Source organism: Pieris napi, chromosome 2 (assembly GCF_905475465.1).
Source record: "Pieris napi chromosome 2, ilPieNapi1.2, whole genome shotgun sequence".
In the NCBI taxonomy this organism is placed as follows: domain Eukaryota; kingdom Metazoa; phylum Arthropoda; class Insecta; order Lepidoptera; family Pieridae; genus Pieris; species Pieris napi.
Genome location: NC_062235.1, coordinates 9,790,345 through 9,812,679, shown reverse-complemented (window position 1 = coordinate 9,812,679; position 22,335 = coordinate 9,790,345).

Here is a 22,335-nt window from a genome sequence, read left to right as displayed (position 1 = left end):
CGATTCTGATTTTTGTGATAATTGCTTCTAAATTGGATGGCGTATTTGAACAATATCTTTTATTCTGAACGTGAGTTGAGTTCTGTGGCGATTGTTGGGGTTGTGTTCTAATGTATGTTAAATGATACTCTTTGTTTGGAGCTAGTTGTCAACTGGCTTTAAACGTTTAAAATATGATCTTATAACTAACATAAAATGAGGGGTAGTGGGGTGCGACGCTGGATTAACAAAAAATCTAACTTGACTTGTTTCAGGGTTCTTAAATCTAAGTTACACTTCAACTACCTATGAAGAATATAATAAGTGTAGTCTACCTATTGGAGATTATCGGAAACGAGAATGTTATATTACAATTTCAAAAACTAAAGGGCTCATTTTGGCTTCAAGTGTGCGATGATTGCTAAAATTTGGTTTTCCCTTCTAAATGTTAACTAATATATATTTATATTGTATATATGTAACTTAATTAATGTTAGGTTACATAACTCGTGTAAAAATATAATTTTCCATTGATCGATCAATTCCATAACATAATATCCGTAACCATTTCAAAACGAATGTATTAATGAGATTATTTGAACTGAGTTGTTTTATGAACTACTATCAAGTTTAAATATGCTTAAAAATGTGTTGTATTATAAAAATCCACATTTATATACAAAAACACAGTTGGGTTGAGTGATTGAAGTTTGGTGACTTTGGTGTAATATAAATCACTATTATTTTGAACTTATATTTGAACTTATAGTATGTAATCGCTGAAAATTCAAGTGTTCAATAGTACATTGAAAAAATTGGTTAGTTTACAATGCGTGCTAAGTTTATAACTACACTTACAGCAATGATTCGTTCAAAGGATTGCACTTCATTAGCAGCTCAAATTCCATGACGTATATATTAAAATGTTTAGAATAGTTTTTTTTACCGAAATCAAGCGTAAACTTTTTTCATTCTCAAAAAAGGCTATATATATTTTGTCACGTCTATTTAGATACGTTAACGCAGTTTTAGATCTATGTCAAGACTTCAGTGAGTATCTTTTATATTCTACACCTAAAATACATAACTAACGTTTTTAAAAAACAGTCGCATGTAGGGTTATACAATTTGGCTTTTCTGTTATTGTCAAAATTTGAATAAGTTATTAAAAGAACATAAAAAAGGCGTGTTTTAACAATTATTACCCCAAGTAACTAATTGTATGAAAACATTTGACGAGTGCAATAAATGTTTGCGTGTCACATAAATTATTAAAATACTCGTGAGCCCAACCTACGTTTTTACAAAAGTACTTTACATTAAAACTGTAATGTATAAACGTAGGGCAACGTTTTTTAGACAATATTTTAATTTACGATAAACATTTATGTAGTATAGTATCACAAGTATGGACGATTTATTTTCTTTCTAAATGAAAACCTGAAAATGATTTAATGCCCAGTTTCCATAGTTAAATCTTTTTCTTGATATATTACGTGATAACGTAGTTATTAAAAGTTAGAATTATTTCTCAGTATTGTTAAAGTATATTGGATGGATTGAGAATTATAAAGCGTTTGTGAAACAAGAACACAATAACGCACATGGGCAGCTAAACTAATGCTAATGCTTAAGCAATATTATAATTAGATTTATTGATTTAAAAAATATCATATATAATACTAACATAATCTATGGTGTCGTACTTCGCTTAATCTGTCATGAATATTTTATCTGAGAAATGTTTCATCACTATATCTTACTTATCCTCGCTAATAATGATTAAATGGTAACCAAAATTACTATGTGCAGCAACTTTATATTCGGCGTAAAACATAATGATAAGAATACCTTATGTAAATAATGCAAACGTCTACCTACGGTATATTGTCTTCAACAAAATCGGATTCATAAGAAAATTGGCAGTACCGTGGCGCGTTGAGGCGAAGCAATATTATATTATATGCTCCGACTCTCACTTCAATTGAAAATCATATCGGGTCGAGGCAGCAGATGCTATTTTCTCCGTGCAGGCGAATAGTTTTGAATTAATAAAATTTTAAGCTTCATTTTAAGGCATTTTCGCATAAAGCTCTATGCATAGGTCAATTACGTTGAATCCACATAATAAGTAGGTTTTGTTTTGTTTATCAAGGGTGTGAGTGTATACTTAAGTAAATTTTATATTTTAAGTGGCAGGTTAGTGACGAATTTTCAGCAATTTCGTTCCTTCTTTAAAAAAATAAATCTATTTTATGAAATAAAAGTAGTGATGTTAAATGCATAATTTTAGATAAATCAAAAATATTTTTTTGATATTTCTTTAGTATCTCTTAAGAAAATTTACATATGTTCAACTTTTATCCTAATTCACTTACGCTAATTATATATTTATACTTTTATTTTTTTGTATATTTAGTCTATCCCCTACTCCATAAGTTAAATATATCTAAGACTGTCGCAAATACTTTAATAAAACATTTCCTCAATAGGAAATTATTTCATTAATATGAATATAATAAGGTAGGCCTCAGTGGCTCACCCTTCAAACATTTAATAACAAATACTTCAGAATACTTGTTGACAAAGTTTCAAGTTTAAATCTATGTACTGTGGTATCATAAAGTAATTTGTATTCAAGCAAGAGTCTCTTTTAAAATAACTGCTCTTTGTATTTCTTTTAAATTTATTATCATAAATTAATGCGTTCTGTTTAATAATAAATGCAAACATCTTCCAATAAAATATAACTTAAAATGTAATAAAAACGTCTAACAACTTCGGACAACTTTAGTATTTATCATATTCTGTTGGATTTAAAATTTTTCGTGCCATAACTTATTTGACGTAAAAAACCAACGAATAGAAATAATATTTAGAATGATCAAAGCGGTACCTCATACGTTACTCTAATTATAGTTGATTTTTACAACATCATAAAAGTTGGAATACACGGACAGCTCCATTGAAGCTCGATGTAAAGCTTCGTCGTTGACAAAACATATTGTGTATCTTGTTAGACAAGGTACATACAACTGACTAGGCCTAAACACTTTGTTATTAAAATAGCCGAGGGGAATACTTCCACTACACAAATATTTGCATTATTTACAGTCCACTTAGACTTATATTAATAATACCTGCTTTACTGAAAGTTCATTGAATTTTTAATATTTAACAGTTTTTTATACAAGCCTGACACAATAGCCTAGATTCATAAACGAGTAGTCAGGTTCCGGCTTAATCTGGTACAAAATATATAATTTATTTTAGTAATTACTGTTCATACTATAACTATTCGAGATTGTATTGCAGTGTTTATTTTATTACCAATAACTTGTTCATTAACGTTAGTAGATGCGAGAATATAATTCATATTTTTTTTATAGAACAGAGATTAAACGGGCAGTAGGTTCACCTGATGTTAAGACATATCACTTATGGACACACTCAGGCATAGGGCTCGCAAGTGTGTTGCCGTCCTCTGTCGATGTCCAAAGATGAAACACAGCTACAGGTAATCAAAATAAAATAAATATAAATGTATAATCATTTTATCCATCCTTTATTATTACCTATATCTTCTTGGTAGATCCAAGAAGATATAGGTAAATGTAAAATTACTGCCGACGTTATTTAATAACGCCAAGCAGTTAATAAATGTCGCAGATAATAAAAAAATATTGCATTGAGCTGGACACACACGTAATTGTAATATCTTTCATTTTTCTTTCATAATTTTCAAAACCATGAAATCTCTTAATAAACTTATATTCATTATTTTGTCGCGAAATCCGAAACTTATAAGCTAGTATTAAACTTAAAAACAAAATAAATTATTCATGAAATAACTTCCCTCCCAGCAATCATTTCGATCTCTGAATCATTTATATATTTGCTGAGAGAAAACTCGCGGTTACCCTGGAGGCACCGAGATACAAATGTGTTATTATTTCAGAATTAAGAAGCGAACAAAAAGTATTAGAAACTAACAGTAAATTTATATACTATCTAATAATTTCTTTTTTATTCAACTATTATCATTTAATCATGCTACATACGTATAATTTGTATTTAATAATAATATTATTTCTATAAACAATTATGTTTTCAATGCATTGTTTAATCACATTGGCAATCAACATCTATTGAGAATCAGGATAAAGTTATTTCATTTTCTACATATTTAAATAAAATTAGAGTCTTGGTCAATGTTTCCTTGAAATTATTAATAAATTACAAAGCAAATATGCTTTGATTAATTATTCTAAACTGCAATAAATAGACAAGTGCCTTAAATTTACGTTTATAATATATAAAATGTGTAAACATTACTATTCTGTTTTAATTTATATTTGAGCTTTAACATGAATCAATGGCGCATTTTCCAAAAGCATGTACTTTCTGAAAGTCTACACTAAAAGGCGGTTTTAACGTATGTCTAAAATCCATTTAACTTTACATCAAATTACAATAAAATACAGATACAAATAAAATGAAACACAAAGTACTAGGTAGGTTAACTGAGTAAGTTTCATCTATTAGTATTTATCTAGACTTCGCAATACAATACAATGTGCAACTACTTAATGTATCAACAAAGTATCTTACAAATATTATATGTAAAATACCGTGGCAAAAATAATGAAAATCATTTAAAACCATTAATAATAAAAATCCACTTACAAGGAAGCAGTTTTCATGGTGCGAAGTTAATGTCCATAAAATTTACTGGACATCGTAAATCTTTCACAACGGATCCTGCTCTATTTGTCTTCAATAAATCTGAGAAAATATCACTAAAAAACGAATGCTAAAGAATCTTTTAAATTACGGAAAATCCTATAAAATTACGATAAAAGTTTTCACCATTAATAATGCAAGTCTTGTTTCTAGTTATTTATAATCTATGATCATCAGAGAGTCATATTTATTGACCTATTTTCTGTAATTCAAATCATTTTGTGACGAGACAAAATTGGTTATACTGAAATGGTTGCAATTTAATTAGAACTACAATTCAGTGAAACGAAATAGTGGGTCTGTCATTTTAATTGACTTTCAAAAAGGAAGGGCCCTCAATTGGTTAAGAATAGTCTTTGATTAATTCTATCTCAATTTTACGAAAATAAAGCTAACTTTATAAACTTAGAAATAGACTGTCCAAATAATTTACATATTGTGACGATGTAAGCAGATTCATTTTTTTTATAATTATCATTAATTGAATGGTCACTTAATAATCACATCAGTTGCTAAGCACGTGAATCTCTACCTCAAGGTCGTGCGTTCATACTCGGCTGTGTACCAATAAAGAAGAAATGCTAATGCATCTGTGCAAGCACTGGAGCCGCTCCCCAGCTACAACACAAAATATCAAAATAAATAATAAATCCCAGATACAACAGTAAATAGATTGATTTGAGAATGACAATTGCTGTATCATGGGTCCTTAACAAATCATACATGCCCACGGAGAACCAACGAAGAACGGTATACAGCGCACGGAGAAGGCGCGGAATGCTGTGCCCCATCTAAAGCGACTGTTGATGGCGCCGTGTGGTTTCTGTGTGTATTCTCAGATCGCGAATCTCACATAACCCTTCTTTTTTTATTTCACACTATTTTATCCACACTTTAAAAAAGGCAGTGTATCAATAGATTTTTTCACTGTGTTTTTATTACTTGCTAGGAGCAAGTGTTAAAACAGTGAGGTTGAAGAAAAGTACGTTTTACATAAACTCTCATGACCGTTACAAGACTTTATACTATTTTAAATTAAAGAACAAACTATTAAAATACAACCTGTATTACATACTAAATTAATAACGAAAAAAGATTCCTTTGACATCCATTAAAGCAGCTAAAGTTGTCTAATAAATAAAGATATTGTTTTAGAGTCAATTCCCATTCTGCTTATAAATGCTTCATATTGTCACAATAACGTAATGAGGTGTTTTTAGAATGAGTAGAAAATTGTGACTTCTATCATTGTGTACTCTAACTAAACTGTTATAAGTCAGTAGTTTATTTTGCGGTCGTTTATTTATACTGTAGGAACCAGATAGTTGTTGATTCATGCTTTCTATTACGTGCCATTGTAATTATATAAAAACGACTTAGGATTTAGGCAGAAAATTAAACGGCCTATGACTGACAATTACATTTAGTGTTGAAATCTTATATTTAACAAAATAAACATAAATCTAAATTTACCAAAGATGGACAAACTATTTTAATATTCGTATATATATCTAATTAGTTAAAAATGATTTATCATAGAAGAACGATTGTCAAATTGCTTCTGCAAATAAAGGGTATTTCAACAAGAACTTTGTTTTTCAATTGTGGCCACACCGAGAACGTGATAGTTTTGACATTTAGTTTTTGGCGGTATTCGTAGCAGGTGCTTTGGCAATTATTACAATGAATTCAATTTCGCTCGAAAATCGCATTAAAATAATTCAAATCCACTATAAAAATGGTGGTTCTGTTAAAGTTACATTTCGTAAAATTCGTGATATTTTCGGCCAGCATAATCGTCCTTCTGAGACCGCTGTTAAGAATTTGGTCGCGAAATTTGAGTCGACAGGCTCGGTACAAAATGTGCCAACACCAACACGTGTTCGACCGGGTCGTTCAACAGAAAACATCGCCGCCGTGAGCCACAGTGTTGAAGAAGATCAAAATTTGTCAATTTCACGACGTTCTCAACAATTGGGGTTATCCAAAAGCACAACATGGCGAAAGCGAAAGGATTTGGCTTTGAAGCCTTACAAGATTCAACTGGTGCAGGAATTAAAGCTGATCGACCATTCAAATAGCCGCAGATTCGCTCAGTTCATTCAGGAACAACCTGCTGGTTTTTCTGAAAAAATCATTTTTTCAGACGAAGCCCATTTTCATTTGTCAGGGTACGTCAACAAGCAAAATTGTCGCATTTGGGCTTCTGAAAATCCTAAAGCAATTATTGAGAAGGCTTTGCATACTCAACGTGTTACTGTGTGGTGCACTATGTGGTCTGGAGGCGTGATTGGGCCGTTTTTTTTCGAAGATGAGGCTGGAAATGCGGTAACAGTCAATGGATCACGGTATCGCGAGATGTTAACCACTAAATTTTGGCCTATTATTGATGACATGGATATCACTGAAATGTGGTTTCAACAGGACGGTGCCACATGTCACACAGCCAATGAAACGATCAATTTATTGCAAACCAAATTTCCCGAGCGCATAATTTCGCGAAATTCAGCTGTTAAGTGGCCAGCCAGATCGTGTGATTTAACACCACTGGATTATTTTTTGTGGGGCTATGTTAAAGACAGAGTCTATACGGAGCCAATCGAATCGATTGCAGCCTTAAAACTCAAAATCCGTGATGTCATTAACGAAATAGACCCTCCATTTTGCCAAAAAGTGATTAAAAATTTTGATGAAAGAATCAACATCTGTCAGCGTGGTCGTGGTGGACATTTGCCAGATATTATTTTTCATTCATAATTGCCAAACTTTTCTCTTTGTAATACAATAAAAATTTTATTCATTTTCCTCTAAATTCTTTGTTTTATTTTGTTTTAGAAAACAAAGTTCTTGTTGAAAAACCCTGACCCTAACAAACAATACAATAAATGGTAGCAAGTCGTAAAACAATTATTCCATGCATGAAGACTATAGTCCACTACAAAGTTACTCGTCACGGCTAGTAATATGGAGGAAGTTGTTAAGCATCCATTATACGAATTGCTTCGGATGTAAATTGGTATTAACGCTATCATGTATTCCTTAAGATATAGTACTGTTGACTTTACATTTATATTAAATGTTCTTGTAAGTTTATAAGCAGCGTTCTGATGTGTTTTTGTGTTACAAAAGAGTATGGCGCGTTAGTCAATAGTTATACATTCGAACACCATTCGCTAAATATTATATTATCGAGCGCTATCTCAAAATGGTGGTTCTTGATTTCTTAAATGAAAACAAAAATGTCTTCAACATGGTAGAACCAAGTACATAGAAGACAGCCTACTTATCTTCTAATAACATCTAAGAAACTGTGTTAATGGTTGTCAAGAGTACCCGGCGGAGTTAATAAAACGGGACTTTTTAAAGCCAACTTTGGTACTTATTAATAGAAAGGAGGTCTGCTATAAAATCCCTTGCAATTCAAATGTATTTTAGGCCCAATAAAATGCCCTTTTTCGTAGCATAACATATCTAACCCTTATTATTACATTCTCTCTCTTCCTTGAATTCATCCACCCCATTTCGTACATTTATTATTTGTAGCCGAGCTAAAATATTTTTGTTTTGTTATATCGCTACATGTTTGAAGTAATAAGGCGCGTAATAGAATACATTACGGTAAATTATTACGTAGGAAAGGGACATATTTCCTTAAATTTAGCGTGAAACAAGCCGCCGGTTGAGCATTGTGAAACTGTATTTCAGGCAGACAATTAACTTTTTTCCTTATGTTGTCATTTTGGAAACAATTGTAATAATTACTCTCAAAAGTTACTCCCTTTATGTACTCTTTGAAACTGTTTGATGTTTCATTGCTTTAAGGGTTCCAAAATTAATACTTCTAATCAATATGCCGTCGATCGGGTGTGGCACAAAGCATTTTTGAAGCTCCTAGTATATGGGCTTTCCGATAATCTATGCAAATAAATTTCCAGCTTACTGTGATAGGAGCATGTTCGTGAAGCCCACAAGGCTGTGTCCTATTGCGACCCTGTTTCTTCTGCATATGAATTATATGTTACAACTTAACAACATTCATTGCTATATGGACGACAGCACTGGGGATAGATACTCTTTACACTGGCCGTGTAAAAACTAAATTGTTACTGCTAAACCAAATCAGTCTTCCCGCCTCTTCAAATATTTCCTCACATCGTCTTAGGTGAGGTGGAAAATACCAACATCCTCATAATAAGTGTCATATATAAGTATAACACTAATTATGAGGGTACGAAACAAAGCCGAAAGCCGAAACATTGGCGAATTATGCAGGTAATTCGTGTTCGTACGAGGCACATGGAACACTTGTGATCTTGTCGCATACGGCGGAGAGATTCTTTGAGAAATTAACGACAGCAAATAGGGGCTATCTATCCCATTAAGAATATCGAGCAAAAATAATAAGTCTTGCTGACTCCGCCGATATTCTAACGAGTCTAAATTAAAATATTTGCAAGAATCTGCATAACTATCGAAATATTGATACTATAAAAAAAGCTTTTATATATTTTATATGGTATGGAGACAGTTTCTCGGACAGTTGTCAATCAATGCCAGAACAAACTCGTGTCTGAAGTCGAAACTCTACTACGTCAAGTCACGTAAGAAGTTACAAGTTTGCGCGTTTTCCGAAAAAAAAAAACCCTCCTTTGGCACTCCTCTCTTCGAAGACTAATCACTTGCACTCGCACTAATCAAAGTGAATACAGGCCTTTAATACTAGTGGTTTATTTGATTTGCCAATGCTGCTAGATCTAGGTATAAATTAGCGACTATTGATACATATTACTTGAGCTACTTCTAACGTCTATTTGATAGTCTATATTTCTGATAGTAATAGTGATTTTGAAAATTAAAGACAATCATTATTAAAACAATCATTTGACACTCGTTCGACTGCTGATTGACTCTGTAGTCGGTTATGCCGCGCATCGAATACACAAAATGTCACAAAACTTGTTCATCAAAAATTCGGATTGCTATAAATGGAGACATTGGTTCCATTCCCGCCGAGTTAAGCTCGCCTCAATAACCCGAGCTAAGCTGTCAAGGACCTTTAATGCCGGCCATACACACTACGGTCTACCGGAGAGGTCCACCTGTGCAGGCAAGCCTGCAAAGGTAGACCGGAATGTGTGTGGGAATAGACCTGTGCAGCTTTTTGAACCTGCGCAGGCGACCGGCGCAAGATCGAAAATCGATTTTTTCGAGTAACACCGTACGGTGTACCTGTGTACGCTCCGATATACCGGAACGTCCCCATAAACGCTACCATTGTTCGGTTGACCTGCGCAGGCATACCTGCACAGATTACCTCTCCGGTAGACCGTAGTGTGTATGGCCGACATAAGCCAACAGTGAGATTCCATTCATAAAAAATACAGCCTTTAGTTTGATTGGACGTTCGAAACAAGCAGAAGCCTTTACAAAGTAGACTCTAATGTTAAAATTAAACGGCTGATACCGTACAGACCAATTTATGACTGATATCATTAAAATTCGCGCTTTCTCATCATTATTGTAGTTGCCTTGCTGAGGGCAACCTCTGTGCCATTCTTTCTCTATTCCCGTTAATAAATCTCCTGCGTCGCCGCAAATCTGGCTATGCGCCATGAACATAAATTGAGCCACGGAGACTACTGAACTTGCGAAAACCGCATTCTTAAAAATGTATTTTAAAAAGGTTTAACTAACTTTAACTTTAACTAATTATAACTGCTACGTGTCGTGCACATGCATGCAAATGCACAATTCATTGGAGCGACGTGTATTTTGAATAATGAATGAGTAAGATTTAAGTACTTTTTATGAATATAATATCTTTACAATACACAATATATGTAGCTAAAATTTTATCATATCATACACTTTTACTAGCAAGGGTATCAAAGAAAGTAATAAAAGCTTAGCCTTTGTGAATCAAAACATTTTATTACTATTGAGAGTGACATAATATAAATACATGAAACAAGAAAATACATCTTTTAGAGATATACGAAATTCATAATGCATATCGTGGACCCATTCCTGCGTCGTAACTTCTTTAGCGGCGTTGAACACTTTTTTTGGAATGGGTTAAAAATTTTAAACTCGCGTCAGGACAAAATCGTAAGACGGATGTTTTTTTAAAGGATTATGAAATAAAGCTTTATTATTAACGTCAGACTGACGCGAATAAAAAATGGCAACTTAAAAAATATTGAATTTTCCTAATTGAATTATTTATTACTAATTTTAATTATTTTGTGTAGGTTTCGTAAGACGGATGGAGAGTAGATAGCTAGCGTGGCGTATTTAATGTAATATAAATTGTCATGTTTGTGTACGACAGCGCAATAAATAAATATTGTATTCTACCACATAAATGATAGGACTTTTATACTGATAATAAAAGCAATTCGTGCAAAATTATTCCCTAACCATTCCAAAATATCAAAAATGCAAAACGTTAATATTCAAGTTTTCACTTCTGCCGGCAATCCCGGAGTGCAACCCGTAGTTTTTTTAGCAAATAGGTAATTAGTTATTTGGCCCAAGTGGTAGATTTTTGGGTATCAGATATGTCAGTTTCCATTCGGTTCACAATACGAGCCAGCAAAGTGTCAGCGTTCAAATACATGCCTGAGGATTAAGAGTCGCCAACTAAACCTTCACTAGAGGGTAAATAACAGCAAAATATTGTATTTTTTCCATAGTTATTTTACCCTGTTATTCGGCAATATCTCAATAACATTATGTTTATGAAAACAATATCTATAAATGAAATTCTCTCTAATTAAACTCTTTGTTTTTTCTATTCCAGGAAAATATAATATCTGATAAGAAAAATATTGACGATAGATTTAATATTAGACTGCCCCGGGACTTAATTAAGTATAAAACTAAAAGGTCCTGCATTAAATTCCAGGCGAAATATATAAAATATATACCTTTGAACACAGAAGTATCCGAATCCGAATCCACATTCTGAATTTAAAATCATATGATCAGTTCATATATCTTATATATAAAAATGAAACCCGTTTTCCGTTGTCACGACATAACATGAAAACAGCTTGACCGATTTGTCTGATTCTTTTTTTATAATATTCCTTGAAGTACGAGGATGGTTCTTACGGAGAGAAAAATTAAAAAAATTGAGGGAAAAAGTCTAAAAACAACACTTTTCTATATTCCCATACAAAATATTCGTAACCATATTTAAAGGCAATTTGAACTTTAATACCATACCATAAAGTTCAAGTGTTAGTGGAGGGGTGCCGGGAAGGTAAATTTTTATTTATTGACATAATGTATTTGTTGTATTATCAACTTTCTTTTTTTTATCTTACTAGCTAGACCGGTGTCCCGAATAGCAGAATAAGTATTAAAAAAAAATAAAGAATCGACTGTTAGGCGGTACGATGTTCGCCAGGCCAGCTAGTTATTTATAATTGTATTTTGTAATAACAAATTCAAAATCTAATGCTAACGCTGTAACTTAAGCCGTACAAATAAAAAGTTGGTAAAGCAAATATTTCATACAAAACTTTAAACATTAAAGGCAAGAGAATTTCTATAATCACTAAACAATGCAAATAAGCAGCGCTTATGTCGCAAATACAACCCACAAAATTAATTGCGTTTAGCTTTATGGCAACCATAAATTTTTATAATGGCCTTGTATGAATTTAAAAGGGAAAGAAAATTAAAATTTATTCTTAATAAATTGCCGAGACAATGTTATTCTAACAATACGTTTTAAAATTAACGCAAAGCTAATTATAATTTACGTTAATAAAATCTTCAAGTCAATTTGATTCAGTATTATTTTCGTAAATTGCGAGTATAAATTCGATCCGAAAATAGAGAATACATGTTCATCATCATCAGTTGTACATTACTGAGTTTGTTTCTTCAACACTGACATCTGTCAAAATCGATGACAGATGGGAATATCAGCTTCCATTAAAGCTAGTCTGTGAGTCGTTTTAATATTTATGCAAAAATGTTCTAAAGATTATTATCCCTGACCACGTTAACAATTTTTTTTTAAATGTTTTCTAGATAATTCCCCGACTATGTAGTCATCGGAGGTATTAAATAGCTTATGTAAATGGTATTGGTAATCCGCATGATTAAACACTACTACCTATTTCTTTTAACAACTTTTTGTATGACCTTTACAGCAAATTCCAAAAAGATGCCTCTTAACCTAATGTTGAACATTATTTCCTTTAAATTCGGCTCTGTTACTTTTATGCCAATAGCTTGTTCCTGCTCGTTGTACCTGTCGTACATTGGACAGTCGGCAGAACATGTAACACCGTCTCTTCAGCTGTATTGCTACAAGGACAGGCAACACTTTGTCTAACCCTGAACCTGTAAAGATACCAAGATACAAGAATCCACCGTGACCTGTCAACATCTGGGTAATCAATCCCGTTGGTTTCATTTGTTTAATTATCGAAAAGGCCGAAACAACATTTGGAAGGAATAACTTAGTTATTGCAGCTATTTCGCCGTTTAGATATCTGTGATTCCATTCTTCTATCGTGTTTCTACGTAGACACATTCGAAGCGTCAAGTTTTGTAAATATTGTAATAGATTCGCGTTAAATATTTACTTAAATCTGTAGATCGCATAGACGTTCTACTACTACGTTCTAAGTTCAAATAATTAAATATATTATTCGATTTTAATGGATCCAGCCGTGCTTATTTTAATGAAGGTTTTAGAATTCAGATAACAGATAACTGCTTTACTTGTTGTTAGGATTTCGGTGATCTAATTGAATCGTTCTTAGTTGAGGGTTTGCTAATTACGGGCCGTTTCATAATTTTAACTAGAGTTTTAAAGTGGACGTTAATATGTTTAACGTGTTTACTAATGTGCTTAAGGTTTTAATTTATCTTAGCCTCTTTTTTGTTGACCCTGTGCCATTCGTTCTGCTAAATGAGTTAGGTTAGGTTCGCTTAATTAGATAAACATAGTCACAAATATTAGAGAACTAAGTCTGCAAAAGCATTAATTATATAAAATAAATTAACGGTCATAATGCTCGATATGTATAGTCCTTTAATCTACTCGTTAAATAACAATATCACTTATATTTTTTGCAAAAAATAAAATTGTTTGCAAAAAATATGTCTCCTTTAAATCTCTACTGTACAAACATCGTATCCCTAATTTTCGTACAAACTAATGTGAAACTGATCTAAAATTATCGTGATTCAAGTGCACTTTTTCTTTTACATGTGTCCTTTTTTATGTTTTAATTGCTTTGTTTTGTTTCATTTGTTTTGTCAATATTTCTTATGTATTTTTGCACTTCTTAGGCTTGCCTCATCTAATATTTAATCTTTAGCCTTATCTAATATTTATCTAATAATATGAAGAGATCGCTTGAAATATATAAGGCCGCCAGTTGTCCTCATTTTGATTGAATTAATATGTCAATTCTATTATATTTCTGTATGCAACGAAGTGTTTATAAACAAAACTGTGAATATTACAGCCGTGCTCATTATTGTTCATTAAGAATTAACTCTCACATTAAGTTCTCCCTATCGGCTAAAAATAAAATTTCATGCTTGCTTTTAAAAATTCTTTACAGCGTAACTTCATTAATAGCCTTCATTATAATTAGTATTAATTAACTTCTTGTGATTTATCGAAATCTCTTGAGGCCATACTTTGCGAAGAGGCTAATTATTAAATCTTAAGAAGCTCACATTTCAAACAGCGTATTTTTACGAGTTTTTTAATGTTTTTGCTAAGTATTCATTAAATTAATAATGAAATATATAGGATACTGAATTCATTTAAGGATTTACATAAATTCGTTTAATTTAAAAGACTTTTGATTTATACACCAATAAATGTTAATACAAAAAATAAACGAGCATGTTGCCATTAATGTACTCGAAGAATCCGTCTTTCATAAACCATTTTCACATTCTAAACGTAATTTTTGTAAAATTTGTTTTGTGTCGCTTTTTTTGTGTAGTGGCCTTTTCGTCATTTTAGTATCTCTTTTTCTCTTTTAAAGGTATCGAACATCTCGCAACTGAAGTAATTTCTACAAATCAACGAAATTGGTTCTAACGAGGAAATTATTTCGCCTAATAAATTACCCTATTACCAAGCTTTATATCTGAATTCCAACTAAAAGGTAAGTGATAACAGTGCCCTATAGTAACCATTTAATCTTTTCCGTTAAAGCCAGCGACCCGTACTAGGGCGGGTTAAATCCTCGGCTATTTCATAATTTATTAAAGGTTACAGAGATTTGAGTCCTATTAATCGCTGCGGACAGGTAATATTTTCGCAATTGTATTGTTATGATTTGTTGTTGTTATGATCTGGACGCGATTGGTATACAAGAAGGATAATGGGGGAGGCTTTTGCCCATAGGCACACAGAATCGTAGATCAAGAAAAACAATAACTATAATGTTCTCGTATATATTTTATATTCTGATGTAAGGCTAAATAAATAAATTGTTATGATTTAATTTTGGCTAGTGTTTTTATCAGATTGCCGTATTTGAACCTGAATTCCATGTTGGTTAAACATATGTTTTATGTATATAATATAAACATATACTTCTAAAACACATAAGGATAATTAATATAGGATGGATAAAAATCACATTAAAACAATGTCAATCATATATCTTATGTTTGCATTCCAGGTTTTAATTGTATTTATAAAACACATGGATAAAGCACACAACATTTATAAAAATGTATCACTATTTATAAAAGAAAAATTGTCACCATACCATTTAAACCTGCAAAAGCTCTAAACCGAAACATTTTTGTATAATTTCCTTTCTCTCCGGGAAAAGAATAAAGGGTATCCATTAAAACGGGTCCATCCATTTCACATAACACGCCGTAAACGTCAAAACATCGGCTCTAAAATGTAATTAAAAGTGAAAATGTTGTTTTCGGAAAAAAATCGTAAACATTAAGAGCCGGTCGTGACCGATTAGCATCTTTTGCTGAAAAATACAATGTGCTTTTTAATAATGACCCAAGGGCCTAATCGCTTTGAAAAAATGACTTCCAATTAGAAAAAAGGTTCGATAGGAGAAATAATGGGTCAGGTCTATAGCGACGTCGAAGATTGATTGTTTCTTGCCCCCTCGGACTTACCAACCAAGCGTGAACGCTGCAAAAATGTCTGCAATCTACTAAAACCCATTATAAGAAAAAGTAGACTGTATCTGTAAATATTATCAATTTTCAAACATTACAAATACTAGATTGCTAATCAAAGCGATATAATTCAGCAAATAAATGACTTGCGTAACACACTCACAAAATCGCTTTTTATACAAAGTTGCATGCATCTGATTACTATCAGTGGTACAAATAAAACTTACTTATTCGAACCTTATGTTAGGAATAGTTATGCTTAGAATAATGAGATCATATTTTCTTACTTATAAACTCGTAACTACGATGGTATAACTATTCCCCCGTTATGCCATGCACAAGATGGCAACGTGGCAATTAATAGATAAACTTAATAAATGAGACAGAAGCTTGTCTATGATAACCGTGTCCGTGTCGCGTCGTGTCATCTGACGATTCCATTCGTGGTGATTTTGATCCGTGTTTATTGATTTTTATTATTACAATTTTATTATTACAAGCAGTTTAAAAAAATATTAAAATGCTAAGTAATAAAAGGGAACAAAACACTATTAATTGAGTATGTTTATGCCAAGGTTACTAGTATGTATCACTTACGTCGTATCAGTTGACATAGCGACCCTTATACATTGTCTTGGGCTGCTGCTTGCTAAACGAATCGTAGAATCATCGGTTAGAGGCTATTTGGTATTCCAAGTTATACCTTCCTAATACTCTAAACTTCTTATATGTACTATCAATAAGATTATGTTAAAGTTACATAACGAAGCACGATCTAATCCAATCAATATCATCGCTAACGTGGTTATTCGCGATCAATGAATTGCATGGTCCGTCGGTCGTTGAGTCTTTTGAAAAAGTCGAAAATATTGCCTTTCTATTTGACGTTCTTTTCAAATAAAGCCCGCAGTTCGGTCATTTTGAATACATCGCTTTTTCAATATCTCTTCAATAACAGCTAAACAAGAGGAGTAATGATTGCTCACTTCAAACCTCTGTTGAAAATAGATACTTTGTTTATATACGATCTTCATTTTGCTCATTGTTTGTTTTAGAAGTGCTTTGAAATTTTGAACAATATAAATAGCAGGGCTGGGTAAACACCAGTAGCTCATCTTTCATTTTCCGATGAGGCTTGGGGCAGAGAATTTTGTCACTTCTAGAGATTAGGATTAATCTCCGAATATAGTGATAATTTTCATGCCATTAACAACATCAACAAATATATTTTGTGATAGACACCTTTTTTGCCATATATATATATTAATTGCATTCTTATATTTAGCTTTATAATGGAATAGTGTACGCCAAAAATGAAATATAAATAACAGTCGTTACACGGTAAAATTATTGAACTTAATATATCTTTAAATTAGAAGAAAAACAGACGCTTGTCGAAAATTTTGACAAATGGCAAATGCAAAGAAAATTGAACTTTAGCGTTGAACTAATATCATTATAAAAAGTGTACGTTTGCCCGACGGTCACGTTTGCAATAAATCTCAGCTAGTCTGAAAGTAGATCTACACAAATGTAGCCAAAATCTTGGTTAAAGGCGAGTCGCAACTACTATAATATCCTTGTAATGTATTCAAGATCGATCTTAAACATGGAAACAAACTTAATTTTGAAAATAATTAATTTAATACCGACAGTGATGTATTAGTTTAAGTATTAAAATAAAACTATAACGAACATAAGATAGGCAGCCAGAGAATCTGGCAAACAAGTAAAGGTATTATAGTTGAATAATAAAATACAACAATAAACAAAATAAATAATTCAAACAGTATTTGGTAATATTCGCTGATGTACAAATGAGTAAGTGTAGCTTAAGCTCAATACCCCATCCTTTGAGTGGTTAAATACAATTTCAACAACCATTCACTCTATGATTACGCAAACTGTTTGTATTATGTACATAAAAACATGTGTACTATAAAATTTGATTAAAGTAATGTTAATAATATTTTGTTTTATGATAGTATAGGTATACCCGATTGATATGATGCCCTAATAATAACACGAAGAAATTATAATACCTCATTAATTGTCATTTGTATTTTCCAACGATCATATTATAAGAAACCAGTAGCAAAAACTATTCATCAAATTGAATAGATAACGTAATAGACTATTAAGTTTAGCTGTGCGTGAGCGAATGTAACTAATTGGAAGGACAAACATACATTGTTCCAATGAAATTTGTGTGCTAATTGAATTTACTAGGATAGGTTACTTGAATGAATTCTAGACATCAAAACATCAAAAACCTAAAGCTATTGCGTAGAATTTTTTATCAACTTATGCAATTATAATTATTTATTTATTTTTGCATTATTTTTTTCTTTGATATTTATTCAATCTACCACTCTACCACTCTGCTAGACTCAGACTAACACGCCTGTACAGTCTGTCTCACTATAACGCGTACCGGCTGCACCAGCCGAGCTAACGCTAACGTCACCGATCTCGTCAGAGAGATGTGAATACGCAGTATGCGTTCTGTCTCACTCTAACGCACTTGCGCTACGTCGCCGATCACGCCAGACCGATGTGAGACTGAGTATGCGTTCTGTCCCGCTCTAACACGTATTGGCCGCACATATATTCATCACACGTCATCGTGTGTTAGGTTTTTTTCGTTACGGAATTTCTTGTTTCGGTCGCCGCATTCAAAGCCTGCGATAAAAGCTATGCAATAGCTTAAAAACTAATATATAGGTACATATTATTTTGAAAGTTGAAGGTCAAATATAAAACCCTATATTTTCTCATCATTAAAATATCACTGTCCCTTGTTTGCACATTCTCCGGGTACATAAATAGAGGTAAAGAAGATAGATGTCGTACAATATTTTCAAATAAACACAATAGCTATTTGACAAAGAAGAATCGCCGCTACAGTCAATAAACGACAATGGAATTTCGCAGACGCCTCCCTTGATGTCTTTTCTATACCATACGTATTTTATCATTATTTGGGAAGTCTGTTTATTTAGAAATCTGTATTTATATAAGCCCATGACCAATGAATACAAATAATCATTCTTAAATGAAACAAAGGCGAATGTGGGTTAATCCTAATAGGCTTATGTTTACGGTTTCTAAGCAAGAAACGCTATTTCAAAATTGGTACCATAACGTTTGACGGTTTTGTATGGAATGAAATTATTTATTTTCTTACTAAAAACTTTGTTCCTTACCTACCAACCATGTACCTGAATTACTTCGATTGCGGATTCTATTAATAAGTAGTATTATTCACAACGTTCAATAAGTTAGCAAAAAAAAATTTTTTTTAAACATATTTTTTTTTAATATAGTTTTCACTCTTTATTTAAAGGCATTAATTATTTTGTGTAGCTCATAATTGTGTATCGGATTATGTAATTAAAACTGGAACAATTATTGGCTAGGTATATTATGAATATCAGGTACAAATGAAATAAGTACTAAAAAGGCAGGTCGTTAAAATAACAAAAGTCTATGTACAATACGAACTCCATGGCCGTATTTAGCGTTTTTGTAGTGGAATTCCTAGATAAGCGAAATAATAATTTTAGGGTAGGTTTATAAAACTGATCGTGTACGTACTAAAAAAAAGTATTAAGACGAAAATGTGGTTTGGGTAGTTTCGGATATTACACAAAAATGAGGTATATGTGTTTGATCTCAGCATTGGAAACTTTCGTTCTAAGGCAAACACAATAATCCTATAGACCACCCTGTACACCAATAGATTATTGTCATTGAGCAATAAACACTTGGTCTTACAGCGACGAAAATCACAAGGAAATTGGTAAAACATATCGATATACGACGTATGTAATCCGCCAATCCTAACCTAGCTTATTATTCCCTTTGATCACCCCAGCAGACAGATCTATACTAATATTATTAAGCTGATTTCTTTTTTGTTTGACCACGCTAAGGTAAAATAAAGAAAGGTTCTGCTTTGGTTGTATAGTCCATTTATCGACTGTAACACGCTTCAACCGAATTAACGTAGGGTAAACTGCGACAAATATACCACATAGGCTTTTAATGATAATTTATAATTGCAATACTATTTTATGTTTATCAGAATAAAAGTCAATAAATGGAACGATAAACTTAACTAGCAAAGGCCATTAGCATAATACAAGCTTATTCGTGCGATACATGCTTTCCAATACACAAATGAGAATGAAAACTCATATCAGCCGGGAACACGACTCAATTGGTTCCCTTTGAATTCACTCTACGCGGCTTTTTAATTATGTTAATTTATTACACCAGGCAGATGCAATTGTACAAATTTCTACTTGAAACATAAAAAGTAATTATGTCAATTTTGTATTAAATTTGTTTACCTAACAGTTTAATACGAGTATGAAACAAAGTCGGGTTTTTTCGAAACTAACTCGAGAAATACTAGACCAATTTTCATTTAGAATGACGGTCAAACATTTAATGTTCATCTCGTCGATACAGTAAACTCTATCCTCAAATTAAAGGACGTATTTAAAAAAGGACGTATTTCGAATCGACAAGATTAATCCATAATATTCGGATAATAGTAGATTTTAGATTTTAAATTTAGAATAATGTCAGTAATTAAAACAATTGACATATCGGTTGTCAAATATTTTAGAAATTTATTTAGTGTAAACTAAGAAAAAGTTATCAAGCTACTTAAATTTACAAAAAATCAATGCACATTGTTTTTATTACTTCATTAGTATTGAACTTAATATTTATTTTGCAATAATTGTATTATTTTCATAAAATGATAAATTAAGTTACACGACATTCATTGACAAGGCGGTAGGAAGTTCGCAGCTAGTTTATATTATATTACAGTATATTTAACCTAGTCCTAATTATTATTATATTATGATTTTACTGCAATACTAATAATTAAATAAGACTAAGATTCAAATTCTTTTTCAAAATTTGTTTTCATGCTTTAGTAAAAACCATACGTGTTTTTGTATGAAATGCTCTTTACGTTGTGATGAAAAGAGACACTGATTTATGTAACGCAGATAATCAAACCCTATTAATTGAACCGTTTATACCTTAATAAACGCAGATATTAATTAGAAAAATATATTATTAATAAAATTAGAAATGGTTCTTTAATTTTATTTATTGGTAACTACGGTATTAGAGTTTAATTTTATAAAAATGTATTATATCTGTTGAAGCAATGACATTACTGTCATTATCATTATATGTCACAGGACTCATAAATTAACATTAACATGACATAATTACATTAACATTAACATAATTACTCTTTGTTCCCATACCATCGGATTTGACACCTCCAGACTTGACTCCAGGACCGAGTAGAGCGTCGCTCCTCAGGACACCGGCTGTCTGTCTGTCTGGATATCTGTCTCCTCGCGCACTGCAGCCCTCATCCAGAGTATTAAGGCCGCCCCCGTACTGCCCTGCGGATGATAAACAATAAACTACAAGCTCCCACCTTTTCAGAATGCCAAATCATAAAATGACTGCTTCACGACTGATTTGAGAGCGACGGCCGATGCGAAAACCGCTGTGTGAGTTACAGAATCGCAGGGCTGCCCTGTATTAGCAGAGTGCGAAATAAAATACACCACCCGAAGGAGAAATACGAACGGGCCTAAACACCCCCCTCGCGAGGGTGTAACAAGATATCGGATATGCCTCTTAGTTGGATTGAGCGTTAGAACAAAACAGAAGCCTTTACACATAATGTCAAAATTAATCGGCTAATGCCATCAAACTCACTACATTCATTATCTTCAATAATTTATCAACACGTCCTGTTTTTGTTAATATTTAGGTCGTGCCTTTTCGTCATTGTAGTTCACCTTTAACTCTTCCTCTTTGCCACTATAACCCTATTTGTCATTCCTTTTGCCTTAAGTAGTTCACTCCGTCATATCATTTCACTTTAACTTTGTTATAAACCTACGCAATTATAATCAACATCGAAAAGTTTCAATCAATTGGCTGTTATTGAAACAATAATTTTGTCATAATTTTTATTACATTGCCTCACTTCAAAAGAAAACCAATCAATCATCCAATTAGAAAGTTTTGTCTTTTAAGCGCTGTTGGTAGACATTGGATAATAACTTCAATTTATTATTTAAAATATGGCTTAAAATATCAGTGAACTGTAATAAATTTCGATACGATTTTCAACTCGAAATAGAGTGACAAAAAGATATTTGAATGGGTTCATTGTTATGTATGAATTGAAGTATAAATAAAAGTCAACACGTCATATTGTTTACGTTGACGTAACGAATACATACAACAGAATCGTTTCAAGTATCCATGTCACCCTGGTGTCACTTTGTGAGTATAAAAGTCAATATATATAATAGTAGTAATATATATAGTAGTAGTTAAAGTTCACGAGGTAAAAGTCAGACTCGAAATTTACCAAATACGTTTTTTGATACACAAGAGTGATAGTCGCTTAGT